At 45.2% G+C, this 22,500-nt stretch overlaps 1 protein-coding gene across 2 annotated transcripts in view; it reads left to right on the top strand.

The window, feature by feature from the left end:
• The window catches only part of kdm6ba (lysine (K)-specific demethylase 6B, a), a 190,568-nt gene that overhangs the window by 60,321 nt on the left and 107,747 nt on the right, over nt 1–22,500 (top strand). The window contains exon 4 of one of the 2 annotated variants that reach the window (XM_031791946.1): nt 5,917–5,993. The gene's annotated coding sequence lies outside the window, so the exon portion shown is untranslated. Of the gene's footprint in view, nt 1–5,916; nt 5,994–21,161; nt 21,965–22,500 lie in introns of those variants that run through there. The other variant, XM_031791948.1, reaches the window with a different exon arrangement.

The raw sequence follows: 22,500 nt of genomic DNA, 5'->3' as shown, positions 1-22,500 counted from the left end.
AAACCAAATGCTTAGCTGGATCCCTAAGTTGGATGTCATTTATTTGGCAGTTTAGTTGACTTCTGGTTATAAGCAGTGGCGTAGCACGCACCCCCGCAGCGCCTGTGAGGTGGAGAGGCGGGGTATTTCTTTTTGTCGAAATACTAGGCATGAGCGGTATCCAGATGGTGATACCTTCATACCTACCATGTGCCATCCCGGGATATACGGTATTACCGGCACTGAGCACAAGGGGCGCAATTTTCAACCCCCACAGCTTCTGTAATCCGAAGGTTAGCGATGCTAGCAAGTACTTGTAAAATACCATAAATCAGGCTAATGAGTGCATTGCAAACATTTTATAGTCTTTGACCTAAACTATTTGCAGGACAGCTCATGCCAGCTCATGAAGTTAAACAAGATGCTACTCAAACAAGATGCTACTCAAGATGCTACTCAAAGTTTTCTGCATGCACAAAACAAGTTGTGAATTCCATGCTGTAACTACATCATCTGGTGTATGTGCTGCACAGCAGCGTGTGACTCACAAGGCTACAGTCTCTGGTCGTTGTGTGCTTGTAAACAGACTGAGGACTACCGGTAACAGACCGGTAACAGACCGGTAAGCTTCATAATGATAAATGATGTGAAATGAAGAACGCGCATCCTGTCCTCATTGATTAGTTCAGCTTGTAAACGTTGGAATAGTTAGAAGTTCAGTCTCACTCACATCATCCTACAGCATCCTGAACACCCCTGTGGAACAGAGAAGAGAGAGGGGGAATGAAGGAGAGAGAGAGAGAAAAGGAGGGAGAGAGGTAGAGAGAGGGAGAAGGAGGTATAGAGAGAGAAAGTGAGGGGGGAGGAAGGGTGAAAAAAATGACAACTAATTAGATAAAGTTGTATTTTAATTGCGAGTTCGGCTGGTTGCTGGTGGGAATTCTCTGATTCCAAGAGGGATAACTATCCCAGGTGTGTGAGAGAATTAAAGAGATGAGGCGGGGGAGAGATGTCGAATTAGGTCTCTCTGCTCTCCTCCTTTCTCTCTCCTCTTTCCCCCTCTGTTTCTCTCTCCCTTCTTTCTTTCTCCCTCTGTCCCCTGCCCTCTCGATGTATATCTCTCTTTTTCTTTTTCTTGTTGTCCCTCTCTCTCGGTCTCTTCATTCTCTCTGTCTCTCTCTCTCCCTCCTCTTTCTCTCCCTCCCTCCCTCCCTGTCTCTCCTCCCTCTCTCAGCAGGTTAAACAGGTGACAGTATGACTGAGTGGGTGTTGGGACTGGTTTGCTTTTGGGCTTTGTGTACAATGCAAGTGTGCTTCAGCTGCCGCACGGTGTACACCCGATAGGCCTGGTGACCTTAGCTGTTTGTATACGTACATTTGTATATCTTTAAGTATGTAGATTTGAGGCTAAGAATGTTTTATGTGTGTGTGTGTGTAGTGTGCTGGTAGCATGCAATGTGTAGTTGTGTGTGTGGTTTTGCATGTGCCTGTGTGTGTTTGTAGTTCTATGTGTGTATACTGTGTATACTGTGTGTATACTGAATATAGCTCTTCCTCTCCCGACCTCATATGTATTTCTGTATACCATAGGCCTACATACTGTTCATTCCATAGATTTGCGTGCCACAGTGCAGCTTCAGAATTTATAGCAAACTGAGTATAAATGACACTTCTAAAAATGTTTGTGTCTTTGTGTGTGTTTGCACAAGTGCTTGTGTGCGTTTGTGTAGGATGTTTGCGTTAAAGTGTGCATGTTTGCATGATAGCATGTGAGTGTGTGTGTGGCCCAAGACTGTTGTCAGGCAGATCTGAGTTAGCCCAGCTTTCTGTAGTGTAGGCACCTACCTTTTCCTCTCCTCTGTCTCCTAAAGGAAGGAGAGTGGGGGAAACACAGAGCAGGCACATTCCTCAACGCTCACTAAACATGGCCACAGGCAAACTGCAAGCACAGCAAGATTCCCAACTTCTTAAAACAAGACTTCTCCACCCTTCCTCTCTTTCTCTCTCTCTCTCTCTCTCTCTCTTCTCTCTCTTCTCTCTCTCTCTCTCTCTCTCTCTCTCTCTTCTCTCTCTCTTCTCTCTCTCTCTCTCTGCTGCCAGACTGTAGCAGGGAGATTATCAGAGGAAGAATTCCAGAATGTTGGAATCCTGGAGATTGTTCTTAGAGAAATTTGAATGATGGAATATTTAGGATTTCGCTGAAATGTTTTGTCTTTCTGCTGTTTGGGTATGATGTCATTGAGACTTTTTGTGAGCAACCCCCATTCCCACAGATACACACATAAACACACACACACGTTCCGATAAACAAGCGCTTAGCCTAAACAGGAAATGCTGGGGCCCCTGTGTGTTTCTGCAGATGAGATGGTCAGCTACGTTATATACAGTGCCTATACAGTGAAATTATTCAGACTCCTTGACTTTTTCCACATTTTGTTACGTTACAGCCTTATTCTAAAATGGAATAAATATATATATTTTTTCTCAGCAATTTACACACAATACCCCATGATGACCAAACAAAAATAGTTTTTATTCTTTATGTTTGCAAATAAAAAATACACCGTGTTCAGACCCTTTGCTATGAGACTCGAAATTGAGCTCAGGTGTTTCTACAACTTGATTGGAGTCCACCTATGGTAAATTCAATTGATTGGACATGATTTGGAAAGGCACACACCTGTCTATATAAGATCCCAGAGTTGACAGTCCATGTCAGAGCAAAAACCAAGCCATGAGGTCGAAGGAATTGTCCGTAGAGCTCCGAGACAGGATTGTGTCGAGGCACAGATCTGGGAAAGGGTACCAAAACATTTCTGAAGGTCCCCAAGAACACAGTGGCCTTCATCATTCTTAAATGGAAGACGTTTGGAACCACCAAGACTCTTCCTAGAGCTGGCTGCCTGGCCAAACTGAGTAATCGGGGGAGAAGGGCCTTGGTCAGGGAGGTAACCAAGAACCAAATGGTCACTCTGACTGAGCTCCAGAGTTCCTCTGTTGAGATGGGAGAACATTCCAGAAGGACAACCATCTCTGCACCATATCACCAATCAGGCCTTTATGGTAGTGTGGCCAGACGGAAGCCACTTATTAACCTCTCTGTGTAGGGGGCAGTATTTTCACGTCCGGATGAAAAGTGTGCCCAAAGTAAACTGCCTGTTACTCAGGCCCAGAAGCTAAGATATGCATACAGTGGGGCAAAAAAGTATTTAGTCAGCCACCAATTGTGCAAGTTCTCCCACTTAAAAAGATGAGAGAGGCCTGTAATTTTCATCATAGGTACACTTCAACTATGACAGACAAAATGAGAAAATAATTCCAGAAAATCACATTGTAGGATTTTTAATGAATTTATTTGCAAATTATGGTAGAAAATAAGTATTTGGTCAATAACAAAAGTTTATCTCAATACTTTGTTATATACCCTTTGTTGGCAATGGCAGAGGTCAAACGTTTTCTGTAAGTCTTCACAAGGATTTGAGTCCCTGGCGGCGTAGTGTGTTACTGATGGTAGGCTTTGTTACTTTGGTCCCAGCAGGTCATTCACTAGGTCCCCCCGTGTGGTTCTGGGATTTTTGCTCACCGCTCTTGTGATCATTTTGACCCCACGGGGTGAGATCTTGCGTGGAGCCCCAGATCGAGGGAGATTATCAGTGGTCTTGTATGTCTTCCATTTCCTAATTTATTTGACCTTTATTAAACTAGGCAAGTCAGTTAAGAACAAATTCTTCAATGACGGCCTAGGAACAGTGGGTTAACTGCCTGTGAAGGGGCAGAACGACAGATTTGTACCTTGTCAGCTCGGGGATTTGAACATGCAACCTTTCGGTTACTAGTCCAACACTCTAACCACTAGGCTACCCTGCTGCCCCATATAATTGCTCCCACAGTTGATTTCTTCAAACCAAGCTGCTTACCTATTGCAGATTCAGTCTTCCCAGCCTGGTGCAGGTCTACAATTTTGTTTCTGGTGTCCTTTGACAGCTCTTTGGTCTTGGCCATAGTGGAGTTTGGAGTGTGACTGTTTGAGGTTGTGGACAGGTGTCTTTTATACTGATAACAAGTTCAAACAGGTACCATTAATACAGGTAACGAGTGGAGGACAGAGGAGCCTCTTAAAGAAGAAGTTACAGGTCTGTGAGAGCCAGAAATCTTGCTTGTTTGTAGGTGACCAAATTTGAATTGTTTTGAAACGTTTATTAGTAACGTTTAGGATTAATTTTGTATGGAGGGAAACTGGGTGGATTATTATTGAAGCGCGCCAGCTAAACTGAGTTTTTATGGATATAAAGGACATTATCGAACAAAAGGACCATTTGTGATGTAACTGGGACCTTTTGGAGTGCCAACAGAAGAAGATCATCAAAGGTAATTTTGATGCATTTTTATATCGGAATTTCTGACTTTTGTGTCAGAAATTCAGGACTGGGGGCACACAGCCAAGACAATGCAGGAGTTGCTTTGGGACAAGTCTTTGAATGTCCTTGAGTGGTCCAGCCTGAGCCCGGACTTGAACCCGATCGAACATCTCTGGAGAGACCTGAAAATACCTGTGCAGCGTCGCTCCCCATCCAACCTGACAGAGCTTGAGAGGATCTGCAGAGAAGAATGGGAGAAACTCCCCAAATACAGGTGTGCCAAGCTTGTAGTGTCATACCCAATAAGACTGAAGGCTTTGATCGCTGCCAAAGGTGCTTCAACAAAGTACAGAGGAAAGGGTCTGAATACTTATGTAAATGTGATATAAAAAATAAAAATAAAACTGTTTTGCTTTCATTATGGGGTAATGTGTGTAGATTGAGGATTTAAAGAATAAGGCTGTAACGTGACAACATGTGGAAAAGTGAAGGGGTCTGTATACTTTCCGAAGGCACCTAGCTGAGGATGCCTTACTGTAGGTTGACATGGTGATACTGTGCGAATACAGACACATTTGCCACTGTAACGATATGCCAAATCAAATCAAATGCTATTGGTCACATACACATGTTATGATGCGTGTGTTGTGTGGTAAGTGACGGGGTGTGTCTCGACCAACCGGTGTGTCCGTGTGTGACTTGGCTGGCTAAGTGGAGGGTATAATGGCTGTCTCCACTCCAGCATCTCTAATCACCACTGCTCCTGGACACTCGTTAGATGTAGGGGTGTGTGTGTGTGTGTGTGTGTGTGCGTGTGTATGTGTGTGTGTGTGTGTGTGTGTGTGTGTGTGTGTGTGTGTGTGTGTGTGTGTGTGTGTGTGGGTGTGTGTGTGTGTTCGTGCATAGGTGTGTCCAGTGAATAACTATCAGTGGACTAGAGCCTGTTAGTCCAGTATCATCATTATTAGTCTGGAAGGACCAGCCTCACACCTCACTGTCTCTCTCTCTCTCACACACACACACACACACACACACACACACACACACACACACAGGGAAGGCCTGTTGTTGTGTTATGGGGTTAGTAGTGGAGTATGGTGTGTTACAATGGAAACCGGCTGGTTTGCTTCCTCATCTGATTCATGATTAGAAGTGATGATATATATTTTTTAAATGCATTTTACCCCCTTTTCTCCCCAATTTCGTGGTATCCAATTGTTAGTAGTTACTATCTTGTCTCATGCGCGATGAGACAAGTATATCCCTACCGGCCTAACCCAGACGACGCTAGGCCAATTGTGCGTCACCCCATGGACCTCCCGGTCGCGGCTGGCTGCGACAGAGCCTGAGCTCGAACCCAGAGTCTCTGGTGGCACAGCTAGCACTGTGATGCAGTGCCCTAGACCACCCGGGAGGCAAGTGTTGATATTGACCTGGATCCAGGCATCTACACTGTACATGTCCAACATACTATAGGTATCTGACTGTCAAAGGCTTTTAGTGTCTGTCTGTGTCTGTGTGCTTACCAGTGTGTGTGTGTGTGTGTGTTATTCACAGCTGTTGTGTGCTTGTGTTGCAGGTACAGGCGATACCCGGCCCACGCAGGTACACACCCACACACACAGAACAGACATGGTGGGAGGACAACACTGGCAGGTGAGACATGTTTGTGTGTGTGAGCGCTCTAATAGATTATCGATGCACTGCTGTGCCAGTTGGTTGGCTGAGCCAGGAGCTGGAAATGGGATGAGAGTCCCTTGTTGAAAGACAGACACACACACACCTGCTAGGGTTCTTATAGAAAGCTGAGCTCCATTCTGTCTCTACTCAGGGGAGACGAAAGAGAAAAGAGGAGGAGGGAGGATGCAGAGTGGAGGAAGGAGAGAGGAGGGGGAGAGTGAGGAAGAAAGAGAGGAGGAGGGAGCCGGTCACTCAGACAGATATTCACACAGGTCAAGCCATGCTGAGAGGGAGGGAGGGAGGGTTGAGCCATGCTGAGAGAAAGAGGAGGCAGGAGGGATAGGGAGGGAGGGAGGGTCGAGCCATGCTGAGAGAAAGAGGAGGCAGGAGGGATAGGGAGGGAGGGAGGGTCGAGCCATGCTGAGAGAAAGAGGAGGCAGGAGGGATAGGGAGGGAGGGAGGGAGGGTCGAGCCATGCTGAGAGAAAGAGGAGGCAGGAGGGAGGGAGGGAGGGAGGGAGGGAGGGAGGGAGGGAGGGAGGGAGGGAGGGAGGGAGGGAGGGAGGGAGGGAGGGAGGGAGGGTCAAGCCATGCTGAGAGAGAGAGGAGGTGGGAGGGATAGGGAGGGAGGGTCGAGCCATGCTGAGAGAGAGAGGAGGTGGGAGGGATAGGGAGGGAGGGAGGGTTGAGCCATGCTGAGAGGGAGGGAGGGTCGAGCCATGCTGAGAGAGAGAGGTGGGAGGGATTGAGAGAGAGGAGGTTGGAGGGATAGGGAGGGAGGGAGGGTTGAGCCATGCTGAGAGAGAGAGGAGGCAGGAGGGATGAGAGAGAGGAGGTGGGAGGGAGGGAGGGAGGGAGGGAGGGAGGGAGGGAGGGAGGGAGGGAGGGAGGGAGGGAGGGAGGGAGGGAGGGAGGGAGGGTCGAGCCATGCTGAGAGAAAGAGGAGGCAGGAGGGAGGGAGGGAGGGTCGAGCCATGCGGAGAGAAAGAGGAGGCAGGAGGGATAGGGAGGGAGGGAGGGAGGGAGGGAGGGAGGGAGGGAGGGAGGGAGGGAGGGAGGGAGGGAGGGAGGGAGGGAGGGAGGGAGGGAAGGTCAAGCCATGCTGAGAGAGAGAGGAGGTGGGAGGGATAGGGAGGGAGGGTCGAGCCATGCTGAGAGAGAGAGGAGGTGGGAGGGATAGGGAGGGAGGGAGGGTTGAGCCATGCTGAGAGGGAGGGAGGGTCGAGCCATGCTGAGAGAGAGAGGTGGGAGGGATTGAGAGAGAGGAGGTTGGAGGGATAGGGAGGGAGGGAGGGTTGAGCCATGCTGAGAGAGAGGAGGCAGGAGGGATGAGAGAGAGGAGGTGGGAGGGAGGGAGGGAGGGAGGGAGGGAGGGAGGGAGGGAGGGAGGGAGGGAGGGAGGGAGGGAGGGAGGGAGGGAGGGAGGGAGGGAGGGAGGGAGGGAGGGAAGGTTGAGCCATGCTGAGAGAGAGAGGAGGCAGGAGGGATTGAGAGAGAGGAGGGAGGGAGGGAGGGAGGGAGGGAGGGAGGGAGGGAGGGAGGGAGGGAGGGAGGGAGGGAGGGAGGGAGGGAGGGAGGGAGGGAGGGAGCCATGCTGAGAGAGAGAGGAGGTGGGAGGGAGACAAAGAATGAGCAGAAGATAAAGAGGAAGAGAGAGGAAGAGTGATAGCCAGCTCTGCATGCTCCTGTCACCTCTCCCCTCTCTCATTCTCGCTCTCTCTCCCTCTCTCTGTCTCTCGTTATCTCTCTCTTGTGCTTTCTCTCCCTCTCTCTATCTCTCGTTATCTCACTCTCTTGTGCTCTCTCTCCCTATCTTTATCTCTCGTTATCTCTCTCTCTCGTGCTCTCTCTCCCTATCTTTATCTCTCGTTATCTCTCTCTCTCGTGCTCTCTCTCCCTCTCTTTGTGAACAGATGGGTGGAGGTATCAGATGTTAATGAAAGATGATAGAAAAGGGGCTATGAAAAGATCATGACCAACAGCCAGCTCCGCGAACACCACACACACACGCACACACACGCACACGCACGCACACGCACGCGCGCACACACACACACACACGCGCCTTCACACTCCCTATTACACAGTCCTGCTGGGACATATGTACCTTACTGACAACACTGACACACACTCACAATTTCACATACACATACATCTTCAACCGCATTCTCTGTTGCTCTCCCACTCTCCTCTTTCTCTCTCTCTCCTCCCTCTCCCTCTCTCTCTCCTCCCTCCCTCTCCCTCACTCTCTCCCCATCTCTCTCTCTCCTCCACCTCTCTTTGTTCTCTGCAGACTGTTCTAATGCTCATACTCCAGCTCTCCCATTAGACTGTCTGTCTGATGGTGTTGCTATTTATTATATATGAACATGACATGTTACTGACACATGTGGTGTGTGTGTGTGTGTGTGTGTGTGTGTGCTTGCATGTGTGTTTGTGTGTGTTTGTACTGAATGTAAGATATGAGTGTGTCTGATGTTTTCTCCTCTATAGATTGCTCTATGGTTGAAAAAGCTTTGCTTTTGTGTACTCAACACCCGTGTGTATGTGTAAACACACACACACACAAAGACACACTTAAGCTTGAACCCAAGGACCTAGTGCTGAGATGTTATGATTTGACAGAGAGGCAGATGAATAGCAAGAAGAAAGGGTTAAGAGAAAGAGAGAAGGGGGGGGGTGTTGAAAAGAACACATTGATCTTGCAGGCCTCTCGGAGAAGAAAAGGTGTTAACAGACATATCTTTGAGAGTTCATCTCTTTCAGTGTCAGTCGGTACACGTAGAATTTGGACTGATTGTGAATTCATTGCTCAAGATGATAGGTAGATAGTGTTTAGAGTGAGAATGTAGCTCTGTATGAAAACACACTGACCACGTTGACATGCAAACAGTATTTCGGATAGTAGCTCATATCCCACTTAAGGTCTTATTCTGGATGAGCTGTTTACATGCACCTTTGATATCCCACTCATGTGTATCCCTGTATACATGAATAAACAGAATATTCCTCATTGAAGTTCAGATGGGTAAAATGGAATAATAAGTGAAATATGGACACTGACTGTAAGCCTATAACCTATAACCTCTCAGCATAACATAATATTAACTCTTGCAGAATTATGCTTTTCTTGAAGTAAAATTGTACAACGCATGTTCATTTTGTCTCGGGAACAGGAGAAATATGATTTCTATCTTTCAGCATCTCTTGAGAAAATGCTACTGCGAGTGTATGTTTGCTTTGACACTGTTATGCAAGCGGACAGTATTTCAACCACATAAACTATGCACCCAAAATGAACTGAAGTCTTATCAGAAACGTGTGTCCTCGTTTTCTCAGCTTTTCATTTCTTTAAAGCAGGCCAAACTGATGACATTTGGACATTTCTCAGAGGACCAATCTTTCCACTATTTTCGAATTATTGTTTTCTTCCCTGTCTTTAAACGAAACAGACAACTTTACCGGTGCTAACTATGTTCTCTGGTCTGATGAAACAAAAATAGAACTGTTTGGCTATAATGACTGAAGAACACCATCCCAACCGTGAAGCACGGGGGTGGCAGCATCATGTTGTGGGGGTGCTTTGCTGCAGGAGAGACTGGTGCACTTCACAAAATAGATGGCATCATGTGGAAGAGAAATGATGTGGATATATTGAAGCAACATCTCAAGACATCACTCAGGAAGTTAAAGCTTGGTCACAAATGGGTCTTCCAAATGGACAATGACCCCAAGCATACTTCCAAAGTTGTGGCAAAATGGCTTAAGGACAACAAAGTCAAGGTATTGGAGTGGCCATCACAATGCCCTGACCTCAATCCCATAGAAAACGTTTGGGCAGAACTGAAAAGCATGTGCGAGCAAGGAGGCCTACAAACCTGACTCAGTTACACCGGCCAAAATTCACCCAACTTATTGTGGGAAGCTTGTGGAAGGCTACCCAAAACGTTTGACCCAAGTTAAACAATTTTAAAGGCAAATACTAATTGAGTGTATGTAAACTTCTGACCCACTGGGAATGTGATGAAAGAAATAAAACCTGAAATATATCATTCTTTCTACTATTATTCTGACATTTCACATTCTTAAAATAAAGTGGTGATCCTATCTGAACTAAGACAATTTTTACTATGATTAAATGTCAGGAATTATGAAAAAACTGAGTTTAAATGTATTTGGCAAAGGTGTATGTAAACTTCAGTCTTCAACTGTATCTACAGTCGTGGCCAAAAGTTTTGAGAATGACACAAATATGTATTTTCACAGAGACTTCTGCCTCAGTTTGTATGATGGCAATTTGCATATACTGCAGAATGTTATGAAGAGTGATCAGATGAATTGCAATTAACTGCAAAGTCCCTCTTTGCCATGCAATTGAACTGAATCCCCCAAAAACATTTCCACTGTATTTCAGCCCTGCCACAAAAGGACCAGCTGACATCATGTCAGTGATTCTCTCGTTAACACAGGTGTGAGTGTTGACGAGGAGAAGGCTGGAGATCACTCTGTCATGCTGATTGAGTTCGAATAACAGAATGTAAGCGTCAAAAGGAGGGTGGTGCTTGGAATCATTGTTCTTCCTCTGTCAAACATGGTTACCTGCAAGGAAACACGTGCCGTCGTCATTGCTTTGCAGAAAAAGGGCTTCACAGGCAAGGATATGGCTGCCAGTAAGATTGCACCTAAATCAACCATTTATCAGATCATCAAGAACTTCAAGGAGAGCGGTTCAATTGTTGTGAAGAAGGCTTCAGGGCACCCAAGAAAGTCCAGCAAGCGCCAGGACCGTTGATTCAGCTGTAGGATCGGGGCACCAATGGCAGCAGGCAGGTGTGAGTGCATCTGCACGCACAGTGAGGCGAATACTTTTGGGGATGGACTGGCGTCAAGAGGGTCCATGGTCAGGAAACTCCCCAGAACTTAATCCCATTGAGAACTTGTGGTCAATCCTCAAGAGGCGGGTGGACAAACAAAAATCCACAAATTCTGACAAACTCCAAGCAAGAATTATGCAAGAATGGGCTGCCATCAGTCAGGATGTGACCCAGAAGTTAATTGACAGCATGCCAGGGCGGATTGCAGAGGTCTTGAAAAAGAAAGGGCAACACTGCAAATATTGACTCTTTGCATCAACTTCATGTAATTGTCAATAAAAGCCTTTGACACTTATGAAATGCTTGTAATTATACTTCAGTATTCCATAGTAACATCTGACAATAATATCTAAAGACACTGAAGCAGCAAACTTTGTGGAAATTAATATTTGTTTCAATCTCAAAACTTTTGGCCACGACTGTAACTATAGTTGACAAACAAATTACATAGCAAATTATAATATGGCCTACCAAATGTCGGAAATTGTAATCAGAAACGTGTCTAAATTAGGGGTTAAAGTAGCCCGTAGACTAAACGGTCTAGTATGGATTTTCAGCTAAATCTATTATTATGGTGAATCGATCTATGCAGTTAGCTGACTTTTTTAAGTGATTTGTTTGACAATCAGATGACAGCACCCATGATATGCGAGACTGATCCTGCACACACCGTGATAAACAACAGTCAACGGGGTAAATGTTTACATGCCACAGTATCCCGTCTAAGATCAGCATTTCCCAGGCATCTTATCCGGGTTTCTCATAACCGGGATACAAGCTTTTTGGGGTTATTTTAAACCGGATATGATGTTTATATGAGTCAACTTGAGTATCCTAAATAATAACGGGATATTGGTGTGCATGTAAACGCGGTCACTGAATCAAAGGGAATGCTTTGGGAGAGAGGTAGCGATAGAGAGGTAGAGAAAGGGGGAGAGGATATGAGAGAGGGAGAACAAGAACGAGAGAGTGGTGTCAAGAGGAATAGTGCTAATATCAGTGCTAATTGAACACAGCTGCAACACGTTAAACAGGAATTGCCAATTAATGAGACCGCATGCCCCCGGTTGAGTATATCTTTAAAAAATAAGAGCTAAAAAGAACGAGGGAATGAAACATTTATGGAAAAAAGGAATTTAATTATTTACGGTGTCAAGAGGAAAGCCTGTTTGTGCTCTCTCTCTCTCCCTCTTCCTTCCTGTCTTTCAGTGGATTTCTGCTTCCTTCTGTCCATTAATTAAGTTTTCTGCCTCTTTCTCTCCGCTTCCCTCCTTTCATTCCCGTCTGCTGTCCTTCCTCTCTGCGGGATCACACAAAAGAGGAAGTGCTCCAGGGTAAAGGGGGATGAGGAGGAGGAAGAGGAAAGGAAACAGAAAGAGGGCTGAATGTATAGACAGAGCCTTGACACTAATGTGCTGCACTCAAACTTGAATGGGAGTGTGTGTGTTTGTGTTCACGCTTCAGATGCCTGTGAGTTTGAGAGTTTCTGTGTGCTATGAGAGGGATACAGTACATGCAGTAGAAGTGTGTGTTGTGTAGTAGTATGAAGTGTGTATTTATGAGCTTCTGTGTTGAAATCTTTCTAATACTTTGAGTGTTCCCTTTAGCCTGCCTGGAGTTCCAGATGGGTGGGCAGTTCTTTTGCACTTTTGGGGATTTTCTATTTGTCCCATTTCAGCATGCAAGCTCAATCAAACCCAGCTAAAGTATTTGAAATGATTTCAAGTAGTATTTGAAGCCAGCTTTGGTACAGCAGGGCTGATCCTGTGCAGACCCGGGGTCAGTCCCAAATGACACCTTATATAGTGAATTACTTTTAACGTGATTCCTATGTGCCCTGGTCAAAAGTAATGTACTATATAGGGGATAGGGTGACATCTAGGACATAGTGTAGGTCTGGCCTGTGGATACAGTGAGTCTGGCTCTAACTCTCTTATTTAACTGTAGTGATTACAGAAACACTGATAACCCTGCCATGTACAGCACTCACTGAATCACATCCACCCTCGCTCTTTCTCTCTCTCTCTCTCTCTCTCTCTCTCTCTCTCTCTCTCTCTCTCTCTCTCTCTCTCTAACTTCGTACATTCTCTCTCTCTCTCTTACTATTTCTCTCTTTCTTCTATCTCTCTCTATTCTTCTCACTATCTCTCTCTTTCTCTCTTTCTTCTTACTATCTCTCTCTATTTCTTCTCACTATCTCTCTCTTTCTCTCTTTCTTCTAACTATCTCTCTCTATTCTTCTCACTATCTCTCTCTTTCTCTCTTTCTTCTTACTATCTCTCTCTATTTCTTCTCACTATCTCTCTCTTTCTCTCTTTCTTCTTACTATCTCTCTCTATTTCTTCTCACTATCTCTCTCTCTCTTTCTTCTTACTATCTCTCTCTCTCTCTCCCTCTCTCTCTCTTTCTTCTTACTATCTCTCTCTTTCTCTCTTTCTTCTTACTATCTCTCTCTATTTCTTCTCACTATCTCTCTCTTTCTCTCTTTCTTCTTACTATCTCTCTCTCTCTTTCTTATTACTATCACTCTCTATTTCTTCTCACTATCTCTCTCTTTCTCTCTTTCTTCTTACTATCTCTCTCTCTCTCTCCCTCTCTCTCTCTCTCTCTCTCTCTCTCTGTTCTCTCTTCCTGCTCTGCTCTTCCTCACTCTACTCTCTCACCCCCCCCTTTCTCTGCAGTCAGTCCACCCCTCTTTCCCCCTCTCCCACTCTTCCACCCCTCCTTTTCCCCCTCTCCCTCTCCCACTCTTACTCCCCTCCCTCCTTTTCCCCCCTCTTCCATTCTGCCCTCTCTTTTTGGCTGAGGCTCAAATATCGCAAATGCTATTACGTATTGGCTAAGGGCCAAATCAACGCAGTAATAAATCAATAGGAAGTTACATTACGTAATAGACCCAGAGAGATGTCTCACTACTGACCCTGTTACACAGGTTTATTCCCCTCTTCACTCTGCTCAGCTCATAGTACAGTACAGTATTGCTCTCTGTCTTCCTATTCACTCACTCTCTCTTTCTCTCTTCTCTCTTTCTCATGTTATCTCTCTCTCTCTTTCTGCTACCCATATTAACTCTCTCTTTCTCTCTCTCTCGCACTAATTATCTCTCTCCACCACCCTTATAATCTCTCTCTGTGTCATTCTCATAGCTTAAAGGGCAATTCTCCCACTTTTCGACCTCATATTCATTATCTCCAGCACCAGTCCAGTGTCTACGTACATACATCACACCTCATGACTTTGTCCACACTTTGTTGTGTTAGAAAGTGGGATTTAAATGGATCTAATTGTAATTTATTGTCAGTGACCTACACAAAATATTCTGTATTAATGTCAAAGTGGAAGACAAATTCTACATTTGTCAGAAATGTAGATAAGTATTTGAATGTTAGAGTCACGTTTGGTAGCTATTACAGCGGTGAGTATTTCTGAGTTTGTCTCTAAGAGATTTCTACACCTGCATTGGGCAATATCTGTCCATTATTTTTTTCAAAATTCTTCAAGCTCTGTCAAATTGGTTGTTGATCCTTTCTAGACAAATATTTTCAGGTCTTGCCATAGATTTTCAAGCAGATTTAAGTAAAAACTTGCTACTCGGCCACTCAGGAACATTCACTGTCTTCTTGGTAAGAAACTCCAGTGTATATTTGGCCTTGTGTTTTAGGTTATTGACCTGCTGAAAGGTGAATTCATCTCCCAGTGTCTTGTGGAAAGTAGACTGAACCAGGTTTTCCTGTGCTGAGCTCCATTACGTTTATTTTTTATCCTGAAAAACTCCCTAGTCCTTAACGATTACAAGCTTGCCCATAACATGATGCTGCCACCACTATGCTTGAAATGATGGAGAGTGGTACTCAGTAAAAGGCACTGCATGGTCAATCTGATGTCTGCATTGGCAGTGCAGCGTTTACTGTGAAACAGCCTCTGCAGAAGTCAGAGTATTCATACTTGTTGCGCTTCGCGGAGCAACGTATAACGTATAGTGCTGCTATCAAGGAATTGAGTTTGTGTTTATACAGGACCTCCCGCTCCCACCTATCGTCAACCAATCATGTCAATGCAGAGCTATACTGAGCTACACGGAGCCCTTCGTAATGTTACAACATTTTTGAGGCGCACTGCGATGCGGTACGGAGCTCAACTTGGCCTCTGCATCCGACCACATTTTTCAGGATCAAGCGTAAATTGGCTTTAATGTGTTGTATTGTGTTTCCCCAAACATAACACTTTGTATTCAGGACAAAAAGTGAATTGCTTTGCCACATGTTTTTGCAGTATTACTTTAGTACCTTGTTGCAAACAGGATGCATGTTTTGGATATTTTGATTCTGTACAGGCTTCCTTCTTTACATTTTGTCATAGGTTAGCATTGTGGAGTAACTACAATGTTGTTGATCCATCCTCAGTGCTATCACAGCCATTCAACTCTGTATTAAAGTCACCATTGGCCTCATGGTGAAATCCCTGAGCAGCTTCCTCTCCAGAAACTGAGTTAGGAAGGACATATGTATGTTTGTAGTGACTGGGTGTTGATACACCATCTAAAGTGTAATTAATAACTTCACCATCCTCAAATGGACGTTCAATGTCTGCTTTTTTATTTCCACCTATCAATAGGTGCCCATCTTTGTGAGGCAAAGAAAACCTCCCTGGTTTTGTGGTTGAATCTGTGTTTAAAATTCACTGCTCGACCTTACAGATAATTGTATTGTGTGGTGTACAGAGATGAGGTAGTCCTTCCAAACGATTATTGCACAAAGTGAGTCCATGCAACTTATTATGTGCCTTGTTACTCCTGAATGTATTTACTGTGGGCTTGCCATAACAAAGGGGTTGAATACTTATTGACTCAAGACATTTCAGCTTTTTATTTTTAATTAGTTTGTAAACATTTCGGGGGAGAAAAATATTCCACTTTGGACATTATGGGGTATTGTGTGTAGGCCAGTGACATAACATCTACATTCAGGCTGTAACACAACAACGGGGAAAAAGTTGAAGGCCGTGTGAATAGTTTATGAAAGCACTGTATATGAAAATGGCACGTTCCTATGATCTGTGGTTAAAACGACCAGATGAAAGGTGCTAAAAAGTGATACGCGGTGACATCACAGGATAGGATTAAAAGCAGGGTTGGAACCAAAATGATTTCCAACCGTTTTGTTCTGAATAGAACCATTACTTCCAGTAGAACTGGAGAACATCCCAGCAACGTCACATAACGTTATTAACCGGTTCCCATGCTTTTAAAATACCGCTTCTGTTCCTCAAATCATTTGGTTGTTTTCCTGTTTTTTGGTCTGTTCCCTGAACCGGTTCTAACCCATCATTAAAATTAAGGGAAAAATGGATTTAACAAACCTGCACCCTCACATCACCATGAATCTCATAGTGTTCAACATTTTTTTTTACTTTTGATTATTTCATCAGTTACTTTTTAAAATTACTTTGGTTGGTTGGTTATGTTCAAAACAGAGCAAAAATCATCCAGACCAAAATGTCCCCATACTCCCCATAGATATCTAGGAGTGTATTCCATAATGAAAACAAGGTGTGTTACACCACTGTTCTCTCCCTCCTCTCCTGTGTAGGTGCATAAGGTCTGCTGTATATGTCGTCATGAATGGAACTTATTTTCCATATTGTCACACTCTCTCTCTGGGCCGGAATACTGTCTGCTGCACCTGGTTGGCACTGGGAGAACGTGTGTGTGTGTGTGTGTGTGTGTGTGTGTGTTTGTGTGTTTGGGAGGACATGAGCTATTGGAAACATCTCTGTGTTTGGGTGAGAAAACAGAAACATTGTGACAGGCAGATGAGCTTACACACACACACACACACACACACACACACACACACACACACACACACACACACACACACACACACACACACACACACACACACACACACACACACACACACACATTGGTGTCATCATCCTGCCACATTCATTTACAGTGGGGCAAAAAAATAATTTAGTTCTCCCACTTAAGATGATGAGAGAGGCCTGTAATTTTCCTCATAGGTACACTTCAACTATGACAGACAAAATTAGAAAAAAAATCCAGAAAATCACATTGTAGGATTTTTTATGAATTTATTTCATAAAATAAGTATTTGGTCACCTACAAACAAGCAAGATTTCTGGCTCTCACAGACCTATAACTTCTTCTTTAAGAGGCTCCTCTGTCCTCCAGTCGTTACCTGTATTAATGGCACCTGTTTGAACTTGTTATCAGTATAAAAGACACCTGTCCACAACCTCAAACAGTCACACTACAAACTCCACTATGGCCAAGACCAAAGAGCTGTCAAAGGACACCAGAAACAAAATTGTAGACCTGCACCAGACTGGGAAGACTGAATCTGTAATAGGTAAGCAGCTTGGTTTGAAGAAATCAACTGTGGGAGCAATTATTAGGAAATGGAAGACATACAAGACCACAGATAATCTCCCTCGATCTGGGGCTCCACGCAAGAGCTCACCCCGTGGGGTCAAAATGATTGTGTCGAGGCACAGATCTGGAAAAGGGTACCAAAACCTTTCTGAATGTCCCCATGAACACAGTGGCCTCCATCATTCTTAAATGGAAGATGTTTAGAATCACCAAGACTCTTCCTAGAGCTGGCTGCCTGGCCAAACTGAGCAATCGGGGGAGAAGAGCCTTGGTCAGGGAGTTGACCAAGAACCCACTGGTCACTCTGACGGAGCTCCAAGGTTCCTCTGTGGAGATGGGAGATCCTTCCAGAAGGACAACCATCTCTGCAGCACTCCACCAATCAGGCCTTTATGGTAGAGTGGCCAGACGGAATCCACTCCTCAGTAAAGGCACATGACAGCCCGCTTGGAGTTTGCCAGGAGGCACCTAAAGACTCTCAGACCATGAGAAACAAGATTCTCTGGTTTGATGAAACAAAGATTGAACTCTTTGGCATGAATGCCAAGTCTGGAGGAAACCTGGCACCATCCCTACAGTGAAGCATGGTGGTGGCAGTATCAAGCTGTGAGGATTTATTTCAGCGGCACGGATTGAAAGACTAGTCAGGATCGAGGCAAAGGTGAACGGAGCGAAGTACAGAGAGACCCTTGATGACCTCAGACTGGGGCGAAGGTTCATCTTACAACAGGACAACGACCCTAAGCACACAGCCACGACAACGCAGGAGTGGCTTCAAGACAAGTCTCTGAATGTCCTTGAGTGGCCCTGCCAGAGTCCGGACTAGAACCTGATTGAACATCTCTGGTGAGACCTGAAAATATCTGTGCAGCAACACTCCACATCCAACCTGACAGAGCTTGAGAGGATCTGCAGAGAAGAATGGGAGAAACTCCCCAAATACAGGTGTGCCAAGCTTGTAACGTCATACCCAAGAAGACTCAAGGCTGTAATCGCTGCCAAAGGTGCTTCAACAAAGTACTGAGTAAAGTGTCTGAATACTTGTATAAATGTTATATTTCCGTTTTTTATTTCTAATAAATTTGCAAATACACCTCTGCTGTCTTCAACTAGGATCTCAGCGATCACTGCCTCAACGCCTGCGTCTGTAATGGGCCTGCGGTCAAATGATCACCCCTCATCACTGTCAAACGCTCCCTAAAACACTTCAGCAAGCTGGTCTTTCTAATCGACCTGGCCCGGGTATCCTGGAAGGATATTGATCTCATTCCGTCAGTAGAGGATGCCTGGTTATTCTTTAAATGTGCTTTCCTCACCATCTTAAATAAGCATGCCCCATTAAAAAAATGTAGAACTAGGAAACCGATATAGCCCTTGGTTCACTCCAGACCTGACTGCCCTTAACCAGCACAAAACAATCCTGTGGCGTTCTGCATTAGCATTGAATAGCCCCCGCAATATGCAACTTTTCAGGGAAGTTAGAAAACAATATACCCAGGATGTTAGGAAAGCAAATGCAAGCTTTTTCAAACAGAAATTAGCATCCTGTAACTCCAAAAAGTTCTGGGACACTGTAAAGTCCATGGAGAATAAGAGCACCTCCTCCCAGCTGCCCACTGCACTGAGGCTAGGAAACACTGTCACCACCAATAAATCCACGATAATTGAGAATATATTTTTCTACGACCATGCTTTCCACCTGGCTACTCCTGCCCCGGTCAACAGCGCTGCACCCCCCACAGCAACTTGCCCAAGCCTCCCCCATTTCGCCTTCACCAAAATCCATATAGCTGATGTTCTGAAAGAGCTGCAAAATCTGGATCCCTACAAATCAGCCGGGCTAGACCCTCTCTTTCTAAAATTATCCACCCAAATTGTTGCAATCCCTATTACTAGCCTGTTCAACCATTCTTTCATATCGTCCGAGATCCCCAAAGAATGGGAAGCTGCCGTGGTCATCCCCCTCTTCAAAGGGGGGACACTCTAGACCCAAACTGCTACAGACCTATATCTATCCTACCCTGCCTTTCTAAGGTCTTCGAAAGCCAAGATAACAAACAGATCACCGACCATTTCGAATCCCACCGTTCCTTCTCCGCTATGCAATCTGCTTTCCTAGCTGGTCATGGGTGCATCTCAGCCACGCTCAAGGTCCTAAACGATATCATAACCTGCATCGATAAAAGACAGTACTGTGCAGCTGTATTCATCGACCTGGCCAAGGCTTTCGACTCTGTCAATCACCACATTCTTATCGGCAGACTCAACAGCCTTGATTTCTCAAATGACTGACTCGCCTGGTTCACCAACTACTTCTCAGACAGAGTCCAGTGTGTCAAATCGGAGGGCCTGTTGCCCGGACCTCTGGCAGTCTCTATGGGGATGCCACAGGGTTCAATTAGCTGGCCGACTCTCTTCTCTGTATACATCAATGATGTCGCTCTTGCTGCTGGTGAGTCTCTGATCCACCTCTACGCAGACGACACCATTATGTATACTTCTGGCCCTTCTTTGGACACTGTGTTAACTAACCTCCAGACAAGCTTCAATGCCATACAACTCTCCTTCCGTGGCCTCCAACTGCTCTTAAATGCAAGTAAAACGAAATGCATGTTCTTCAACCGATCGCTGCCCTCACCTGCCCACCCGTCCAGCATCACTACTCTGGACAGTTCTGACTTAGAATATGTGGACAACTACAAATACCTGGGTGTCTGGTTAGACTGTAAACTGTCCTTCCAGACTCACATAAGCATCTCCAATCCAAAATTAAATCTAGAATCGGTTTCCTATTTCGCAAATAAGCCTCCTTCACTCATGCTGCCAAGCATACCCTCGTAAAACTGACTACCGACTATCCTACCGATCCTTGACTTCTGCGATGTCCTTTACAAAATAACCTCAAACACTCTACTCAGCAAATTGAATGCAGTCTATCACAGTGCCATCCATTTTGTCACCAGAGCCCCAAATACTACCCACTACTGCGACCTGTATGCTCTCGTTGGCTGGCCCGCATCGCCAAACCCACTGGCTCCAGGTCATCTGTAAGTCTTTGCTAGGTAAATCCCTGCCTTAGCTCAGCTCACTGGTCACCATAGCAACACCCACCTGTAGCATGCGCTCCAGCTGGTATATTTCACTGGTCACCCCCAAAGCCATTTCCTCCTTTGGCCCCCTTTCCTTCCAGTTCTCTGCTGCCAATGACTGGAACTAACTGCAAAAATCACAGAAGCTGGAGACTCATATCTCCCTCACTAACTTTAAGCACCAGCTGTCAGAGCAGCTCACAGATCACTGCACCTGTACATAGCCCATCTTTAAATACCTCATCCCCATACTGTTATTTATTTTGCTCCTTTGCACCCCAGTATCTCAACTTGCACATTCATCTTCTGTACATCTATCACTCCAGTGTTTAATTTCTATATTGTAATTATTTTGCCACTATGGCCTATTTATTGCCTTACCTCATTTACACACATTTTTCTCTACTGTATTATTGCCTGTATGTCTGTTTTACTCCATGTGTAACTCTGTGTTGTTGTATGTGTAGAACTGCTTTGCTTTAGGTCACAGTTGTAAATGAGAACTTGTTCTCAACTGGCCTACCTGGTTAAATAAAGGTGAAAACAAATGTCCTTAAAAAAAATCTGTGTCATCGCTTTCTCATGAGTAGTTCAGTTTAGGTCAAACCGTGTTTAACAGTACAATCTAAAACACCAATACATTATTACACAATATAACAAAATAATACCGCCATCGAAATAGAAATAGAAAGAGAGAGAGAGACGTGGGAAGAAGGAGAGAGGGACGGTGAGAGAAGAGGCTGCTTCCGCTCTCTAATCCCATCTGTTTGACACATAGATGGAGGTGGGGGGGGGGGACAGGCGAATGAAATGAAAACGAGGCCAGAGCCTGGCTGAGAGAGGGGAGAGGAGAGGAGGAGAGGAAGGGTGATGAGAGAAGACGGGGAGGGGCTGTTTGGAGAAAAGCAGGGAAAAAATTGAGAGAGGCAGGCTGGGGGGTTGGGCTCCGGGATCTGTGGTGTGTGTGTGTGTGTGTGTGAGTGAGAGTGTGTGTGTATGCACTCTATTCCTTTCCTTTCTTTGTTTGACTACTGAGTAGAAAAAAAGCGAGACAGAAAAAGAGTGTGTGTGTGTGTGTGTGTGTGTGCGTGCGTGAGAGAGAGAGAGAGAGAGAGAGAGAGAGAGAGAGAGAGAGAGAGAGAGAGGGTGAGGGAAAGAGGGAGAGTAAAGAAAAAGGAGATCCAAAGCGAGAAGCACACACTTTTTTTCTGGAAGAGAGAGAGAGACAAAGACGCAATTCTATTTATGTATGATTTGTAGCCTTTTTAAAACACTGCATGCTTCTGACACCAGTGTCAGGTTGGGGGGCTGGTTGTGTGTGTGCGTTTTTATTTTTTGTTGTTGTGTGCATCGGTCTGTCGCTGGGTGTGTGTGTGAGGGGAAGCCGGGTTCCCGGCCTCCGTGTCCTTCTGGTTTAAAGGGAACAGAAGGGAACAACACAAAGCTAGGGGCTGAATGTCGCTGCTGCTGGAGATTTGCTGAACTAGCCTGCCTTCGCTGCTCTGCTCTGCCCTAGATAGCTAACACAACACACCCTCTGGATATTACTACTACTTAATCAGCACCTCTCAGCCTAACCCTGAACACGGTAAGAGCCTTCTCTTTTCACACACACACGCACACACACACACACACACACACACACACACACACACACACACACACACACACACACACCACACACACACACACACACACACTACTAAAATGTGAACAAAGCAGAATGCTAGGGGTGTTTTAGCTAGCTTGCAAGCTAGCACCAAGAGTTGACAAAAGCAATCTGGGAGAAAAAAGTTGCTGTGCAGTGGAGAGAGAGACTGGGGTTGTGTGTGTGTGTGGAATGTAGCATACACAAAGAGAGATTGTGCATCAGCTGTGTTTATGATGCTGGCTGTCACTGACTTCTACCTGCTGGTGTTGGACTGAAAAAAGTAGTTTATTTTTCCTTCTCTCTTTCTCGTTCTCTCTCTCTCCCCTTCTATCTCGTTCTCTCTCTCTCCCATTCTAAGTTGTTTTCTCTCTCCTATCTTGTTCTCTCTCTCTCTCTCTCTCTCCCATTCTAAGTTGTTTTCTCTCTCCTATCTTGTTCTCTCTCTCTCTCTCTCTCTCTTCTCTCTCCCTCTC

This window comes from Oncorhynchus kisutch, linkage group LG16 (genome assembly GCF_002021735.2).
Source record: "Oncorhynchus kisutch isolate 150728-3 linkage group LG16, Okis_V2, whole genome shotgun sequence".
Lineage (NCBI taxonomy): Eukaryota > Metazoa > Chordata > Actinopteri > Salmoniformes > Salmonidae > Oncorhynchus > Oncorhynchus kisutch.
The sequence above is the reverse complement of the archived record's forward strand: the minus strand, read 5'-3'. Positions and strand labels throughout refer to the sequence as shown.